General features: G+C 32.3%; 2 long non-coding RNA genes across 2 annotated transcripts; one reads left to right on the top strand and one right to left on the bottom strand.

Annotated features, from left to right (window-relative positions):
- Positions 1 to 900: 900 nt before the first annotated feature.
- On the bottom strand, positions 901 to 2,442 carry LOC140433363 (uncharacterized). The gene is made up of 3 exons (XR_011949935.1): positions 2,005 to 2,442; positions 1,864 to 1,948; positions 901 to 1,812 (listed from the first exon to the last, which is right to left on the bottom strand). It is a non-coding gene; the product is annotated as an uncharacterized lncRNA (long non-coding RNA).
- An 82-nt stretch (positions 2,443 to 2,524) lies between these two features.
- Positions 2,525 to 6,476, top strand: LOC140434700 (uncharacterized). The gene is made up of 3 exons (XR_011950074.1): positions 2,525 to 3,014; positions 3,364 to 3,471; positions 3,604 to 6,476. It is a non-coding gene; the product is annotated as an uncharacterized lncRNA (long non-coding RNA).
- Positions 6,477 to 7,121: the final 645 nt, after the last annotated feature.

Below are 7,121 nucleotides of genomic sequence, written 5' to 3'. Positions count from 1 at the left end.
TTTGTTTATTTTCCTGACGATGTATTCCAGGGCAAGATTAAACAGGGTTGCTGATAACGAATCTCCTTGTCTAACCCCTTTATTTATGACAAATTCTTCTGTGTCTCCTACTTGAGTTTTTATACTCACTACAGTTCTACTCATTGTCATTTTTATTAATCGTCTTAATTTGTTTTGTATTCCCATTTCTTTCAGAGCTACCATTAATTTTGATCTTTTTATTGTATCAAATGCTTGCTGAAAATCTATAAAAAGCAGTTCAATTTCTATTTTATATCCATGAGCTTTTTCCATAATTTGTTTAACTGTATGTATGGCATCTGTTGTAGACTTTCCCTTAATAAATCCGCATTGATAGTGTCCTATGATATTCGTCATAGCGTTGGTCAGTCTTCGATGTATTAAGGTCGACATAATTTTATATGCTGTGTTTAATAGCGTCAGTCCTCTGTAGTTATTACACATTTGTTGGTCTCCTTTTTTATGAATCGTGATAATTTGTCCTTTGTTCCATTCTTCCGGCATTTTTTCTTCGTCCCATATGTCTTTTATTAAATTGTACAGTTTTTCTTTTAATTCTTCACCACCATATTTTATAAGTTCCATATTGATCCCGTCTGATCCTGAAGATTTACCATTACGGCTGCTATTTATAATTTCCTCAACTTCCTCTTTTGTTGGTCTTTCTAGCTGGTTTCCTAACATCATTGTCTCTTCTTCTACGTTTTCAATATATATATATATATATATATATATATATATATATATATATATATATAAACTTTGTGTTATAAAATTGTTAAATAAAATGTTTAAAAACATAAAACCTGTATGTTACGATTAATTGCAAAAAGTTAAAAACAAACAAATTTAAAATATATTACAAATTAGTTGAAAATTTGTTAAAACCCTTGGAAAATTAAAACATACAAGTAAAGAATACAATTTCAAAAACTAAAACAAACCTAAAATATACTACAAAGTAAACCTACAAATACACCTAAAATATACTACTACAAAGAACAAGGTTTGTGGCACAGGCATTACAACTTTGGGTTGTATAGAACCTTTGTGGAACCTGACATAAAATTAATTAAGGTAGCATACCTTACATGGATAGAGCATTTCATCAGGCAAGAGGTATGTGCAACAGTCGGAAAGGTTTTTAACAGAAGAGGGCTGATGGGACAATAAACCAGAAGAAGACCCAAGACTTAGGTATCAAGACAATTTAGAGGATGATTTAAAATCTATTGGAGTTAGAATCTAGAGAAGAGTTGGTAGACACAGGGGTGAATGGAGGATTGTCCCAAAGAATTATTTGCACATGCACAGGGTTTTACATTACAGCCCTGTTAAAGCTGGAAACATATATTCTTGTGATGCATTGATGTTGACTAATAATAATGGTAAAACAAACTAAAATATATTACAAAATGGTTCAAATGTGCTCATAACCGTTAGAGAATATGAAGAAGTATTATTGCTGCAAACTTCGTGTTGTAAAATAAAAACAAATTGTTAAATAAAAGTGTTTATAATTAGTATATTTCTTAATGATATGTAGGTATTTATGTTACAATTAGTTACAAAATCAAAAAGAATAACACAAAGATCAAGACAAAACAAAAAATCTGAAACATATTACAAAGCGGCTAAAACATTGTTATAAAAGTTATAAAATTGTTAAATAAAAATGTTTATATTCAGTTTATTCCATAATTGAGATATAATTTTATAAAGGATATGTTTATAGAATATTAAATAAAACTATTGCCTTTTTAATTTTCACAGGTTGATTTCCTTTTCCTTCTGAAAAATATACACCATAATAAACATAATACATCAATCATTAATCTTTACCTTTAAAATTAAATGTATTTATAATCTGGGGCTCCCCAAGATGAATCTTTGAAATGAGTTGCAAAATCTTCCACTCATTGAACACCTAAAAATTTAGCATTTATTATTAAATTTGATAGTAACAGAAATTAATTTTCTTACCTACATGTCTTCATTGTTCTGCTGTTTTTTTAGGGCCACCATCTACTGTATTTACCATGATAGCAAATTCCTCTCACAATTGGGCTACTTTCTTAGCCTTCCTTGACTATTTTGCCAGTAAGCACTATTTATTTTTATAAAGTCTAACATCACTTCCAATTGTTTCCTGGTTGTCTTCTTTTTAATTGAAGCCATTAGTTTATTTTATTATAATTATAAACAAATAGTAAATTGTTTCCACAAATTACATACAATAACATAACCTAACTAAGAGCAAAAACGGACGTAATTTTAGGCAGCTTAAAAATTACATTTACATATAGATAAATTACATATCAAGATAGGCAACCCGTTATACGTAGTTCTTATATCATACCGATTTGGAAATTTTTAAATAAATGTGTTAAAATCGGAGTTTACACCATGTAATTATTTCACATAAATGATACATCATAGCCCTCACTGTTGTCTATACTGTGGTAATATCCTGTAAACTCCAACCATTCGCTTAGCTCGGACAAATTTTGACAGATTCATTGTCGGAAACCTACAACACAACAATTCCTACTTCTCAGTATTAATAGCTCAAGTATCCTGCTATTACAGACTTCTTTCTTTAAAAAAAGAAGAATTATTCTAAATAGTCGAAGTGTATACTAAACCCATCAAATTTTGGGTAGTATATATTTAAAAAATATATATGTAGTTGTTATAATTTAACATAACTATTTATTATATGGTGCAGATAAATAAATATTGATTGTCGGTAATTCGCAAAGTTCTATTTTATTTACTATTTAGTTTGTTTACTATTAATATTGGCTATGAGTACGGGTGCTTGGTTGTATAGTAATTTCCAGACACTTTTAGTCTGTCAAAAAGTAACTAACTTCGCAAAAAATAATTACTAAATTCACTAGACAGTTCGGACTGGGATTAGCGAACCGAGTTTAGTACTGTTTAAATGGGTTTATTAGAATCATATTGTGCCATTCATCTACAATTAAAATGTAAGTATATAATTATATTAAAAAAGTGAATTTTAGTCCAGTGTTGTTGATAATTTTGGGATCTTTCTTTGGTTCTTTCTATAAAGGTTTATAACCTTACTTTATGTTTTATTATAGAACTTTAAAACATACATTTTATAATTGAGTTAAATATGGTTAAGTTTAAAAATTGAGTTATATTATAAAACTGTTGATTTTGATATACAATAATAATATAATAATAATCAAATTATTTTATTATTATAAGAGTTTTTATATAAATGCATTTTTGACATACAACCTTTTGCACCAAGATAGACAGGTTATTATTTTGACATTCGACTAATTGCAATTGTTTAATATTTTTTAGAGATTATAATAATCAAAGTGATTGGAAGTCGTGGGCGGTTGTTAGTGGCTTTGGGCATAGCAAACACCAAAATAAAAACTTCTTCGTGGGAGACTGATGTTAAAGCTGGTAGGTAAGGATTAGGTTTTTATCCTCATGAATCGTTTTTATAATGATGTTGTCATTTTGCACCAAAATGTTATTGTCAATAATTTTAGGTATATAAATAGTTTTTGTTATTTTCGAATTTTTATTTTTTAGGCTCTGGAACAACTTATGCAAAACCATTAGAAATTTTGGAGTCTGCTGTAGTTATAATTGACGCTACTGCTGAGTCTCCCCAATCTGTAGTAGCTCTGGAGAAATCAATGACGTCTTATCGCTATCCGTGAAAACAGAGAGTGCAGCGCCAGATTTACTAGAGAACTTCTTAGATGAGTTTCAAAACATCATTGCTTCAGAAGTAAAATCTAATGCTACTGTTGAGTCTGAAACAACCTTCAGTTCTGCAGATACCAATGATGTTTTAATGTTGCCACCTGAAAGTGAGGTTGTAACATCAAATCTATTTGAGGATCTATTAGATGGGTTTGAAAAAAACATTGTATCAGAAATATATACAACTAATAATAAAAAACATGAAATTATAGGTGGTACTGGAAAGTTGGCTCAAGAACTTAGAGACTCCAAACATTCGCTGTCTTGTAAAGATTCTGACTCTGGCTCTCTTTACCAATACGAAAGATCTGCATCAAGTTCCTCAGATGAGTCAGAGTCCAAAGCCATCGAGGTCAACCAAACTACTGAAATTCTGGTTGGCGAACAAACTGGAATTAAAAGAAAAAGAAAAGGCCAAAGAAATGAAGAACAGTGGAAGAGGTAAAAAATGCCAAGCTGCGGTTATTAGGTAAAGCCTATGTCAACTTCGAAAAAAATCCTAACACAGGAAAATAAGAACAAAAGTTTAATAAAGATCATAAGACTTTAGGTCCACGGTGTCCTGACCATTCTGTTAAGTGTGAAAAGGGGGCCCTAGACAGTCATTTAAATGCCACGAAATCAGTGATGACCAACGAGACTTATTGTTTAGGACATTTTGGGCCAAACGTAGCTGGAAATCCAAACAAACTTATGTTGTAGAAAACGCTTTACCACAAAAACCTAAATATTCAAAGGCAGATTTAACTATAGATTCCCGAAAAAAAAAAAAATACCATTTTTCTTTTACAGTAGATTCTGTAAAAAAACAAGTTTGCAAACAAATGTTTCTAAATACATTGAGTATTGGAGAAAAACAATTAAGATCATGGACATTAAAGAAGAATCCAGCAGTATCAGAAACTATTGAGGTCAGTTCATCGGCTGAATCAAATAACCAAATGTTCTGCGTTTCAAAAGATATAGAGGCCTGGCTGAACTCGCTGCCTAAAATTGAATCCCACTATTGTCGCTCATCTACAAGTAAACTGTATCTAGAGCCAGTTTGGTACAGTGTTAGAGAAATGCACAGGGTGTACCACGTTGAAAACAAAAAAACAGTATCATGGCATACCTTCCAAAAGATCTTCAAGAAAATGAATTTATCTATTTACGCGCCGATAAAAGATCAGTGTACTTTGTACAAAAACGGAACACTAGATGAAGAATGTTTTGGCATCCGCCAATTATTACAAAACTAAGTTGAAAGTTCATTATCAAGTATATCATAATCAAACTACAAGGAATGTAACTTGTTTTGTGTGGCATGAGGTGGAAGGAGAACTAGAGAGTGATGTTTTTGCCACTATTGCAACTAATTTTATAGTAAATGAAATTGGTATTCAGAGCTCAATAAAGAAAATTATTATTTGGAGTGATGGGTGTGCATACCAGAACAGAAATGCAAAGCTGTCAAATGCATTACTCGATATTAGTATAAAATACAATATTATCATAGAACAAAAATATTTAGAAGTTGGTCATACCCACATGGAGGTAGACTCTGCCCATTCGGCAATTGAAACGAAACTCAGAAATCGAGACAGGTTTTCGTCCCTGCTGACTACATAAGCATTATTAAAAGTGCACGAATCAACAATCCTTATGAAATACACTATCTAAATCATGTCGATTTCTTGCAATATGATACATCTACCTACAGTAGTATTCGACCAGGATCGAAAAAAAAGGAGATCCATGTGTCAATGACGTGGTCTGTTATCAATACACACCAGCAGGGATAATTAATTATAAACTTTCAATGAATAATAATTGGACTGAGCTTCCACAACGGGCAAAAAAGAAGTTAGACACTGAAAACGCTCAAAATTGTACAGAGGCCCTTGTCCTATTGAAAAATCGAAGTATGAACACCTTCAAGAATTAAAACAGTTAATTCCTCAGGACTACCGCGACTTTTACACCAACCTTCCACACAAATAAAAAATTACTTAATAGAGTTTTAGCATATCGTCAAACTTGTTAAAACGAAACTTCTGTCACGAAGAAAATTTATCGGTTTCATAAAACGACACTAAAGCAGTTTTTACTTTTTAGTGTGTGAATCTTCATTAAATAAGTGTTCTGACCTTTGTCTCTAATAAAAAACGCAGTGACAAATTTCTTATTTAAGTAAATGATATTCAGTAAATTAAAACTTGTACAAATATTTTTTACTCTTTTTTACTTTATTTTGGTTACATAAAAACAGAATTTTAAGAAAATTTTTGTCGTTTTCCTTCCGTCAAAGTTTTTGTCAAGACTTTATTTATATCAAACATAATACTTTATTTTTAAATACAATATTATTAATTCACCGAATTATTTTATCATGCCTTAGGCTTATGATTTTTTTTGTCTTGTGGCAGATTGACAGTTAACCTCCAGCCACACATGGGTTGACTGTGCTACCGAAGTGAGGGAACGTCGACGGAGAAAAGAAGTGGAGATCAGAGCAGCTGATGGCTGACAGAACATGATCACACGACGAGGTGACAACGAAAAGAACTCTTACAGTTTTCTTATTTGTTTTTAGTACGTAGTTTATTATTAATAAATCAATAAAACAATTTAAAGTGTGCCCAGACTACCTTGCTTCCCGCAAACAGGCCACATCGGTGACCCCGAGAAAAAAAACTGTAAGTACAACGTTTTATACACAACTATGACAAACACCGACCAAACAATGCCAAACAATATGAATGTTACACCGTGCGAAGGCAATGATCACTCATTAATTGCACGGGTAGGCATCAAAGCGCCAGAGTTTTGGCGCACTGAACCAGAAATATGGTTTCTTCGGCTGGAAGCGCAGTTTCGACAAGCCAAAATTACAATTGACAACTGTAAATTCGACCATACTGTTGCTAGTTTAAACATTGAAGTACTATAGAAGTAGCAGACATAGTAAAGAATCCCACTGCTGGCAATGCCTATATACAACTAAAAGCTCGACTTCTCGACAGGTATGGCACTAGCTCAGATAAAAAGATCCACAAGTTGATGGAACTCACTCTGGGTGACCTAAAACCCACTCAACTACTCCATCGAATGCAAGCTTTGGCCATGGATAGCATTAGTACTTAAGTTCTCAAAAATTTTTGGTTGGACCGCCTACCACTTTCAGTTCGAAGCGTTATATCTAGTCTTGATGGAGACCTAGAAGAACTTGCTAAGAAAGGCGATACGTACCTCCGGTGTTTCAGTTTTTCATTCCTGGTTGTTACCGAAAGCCCTGACTTAGACAAAACAGTGGCTGCATTGAGTGACCAAGTGAATGCTTTATCCACCAGATTAACTGT

The sequence above is a fragment of the Diabrotica undecimpunctata genome, chromosome 2, assembly GCF_040954645.1.
Source record: "Diabrotica undecimpunctata isolate CICGRU chromosome 2, icDiaUnde3, whole genome shotgun sequence".
NCBI classification, from domain to species: Eukaryota; Metazoa; Arthropoda; class Insecta; order Coleoptera; family Chrysomelidae; genus Diabrotica; species Diabrotica undecimpunctata.
The sequence above is the reverse complement of the archived record's forward strand: the minus strand, read 5'-3'. Positions and strand labels throughout refer to the sequence as shown.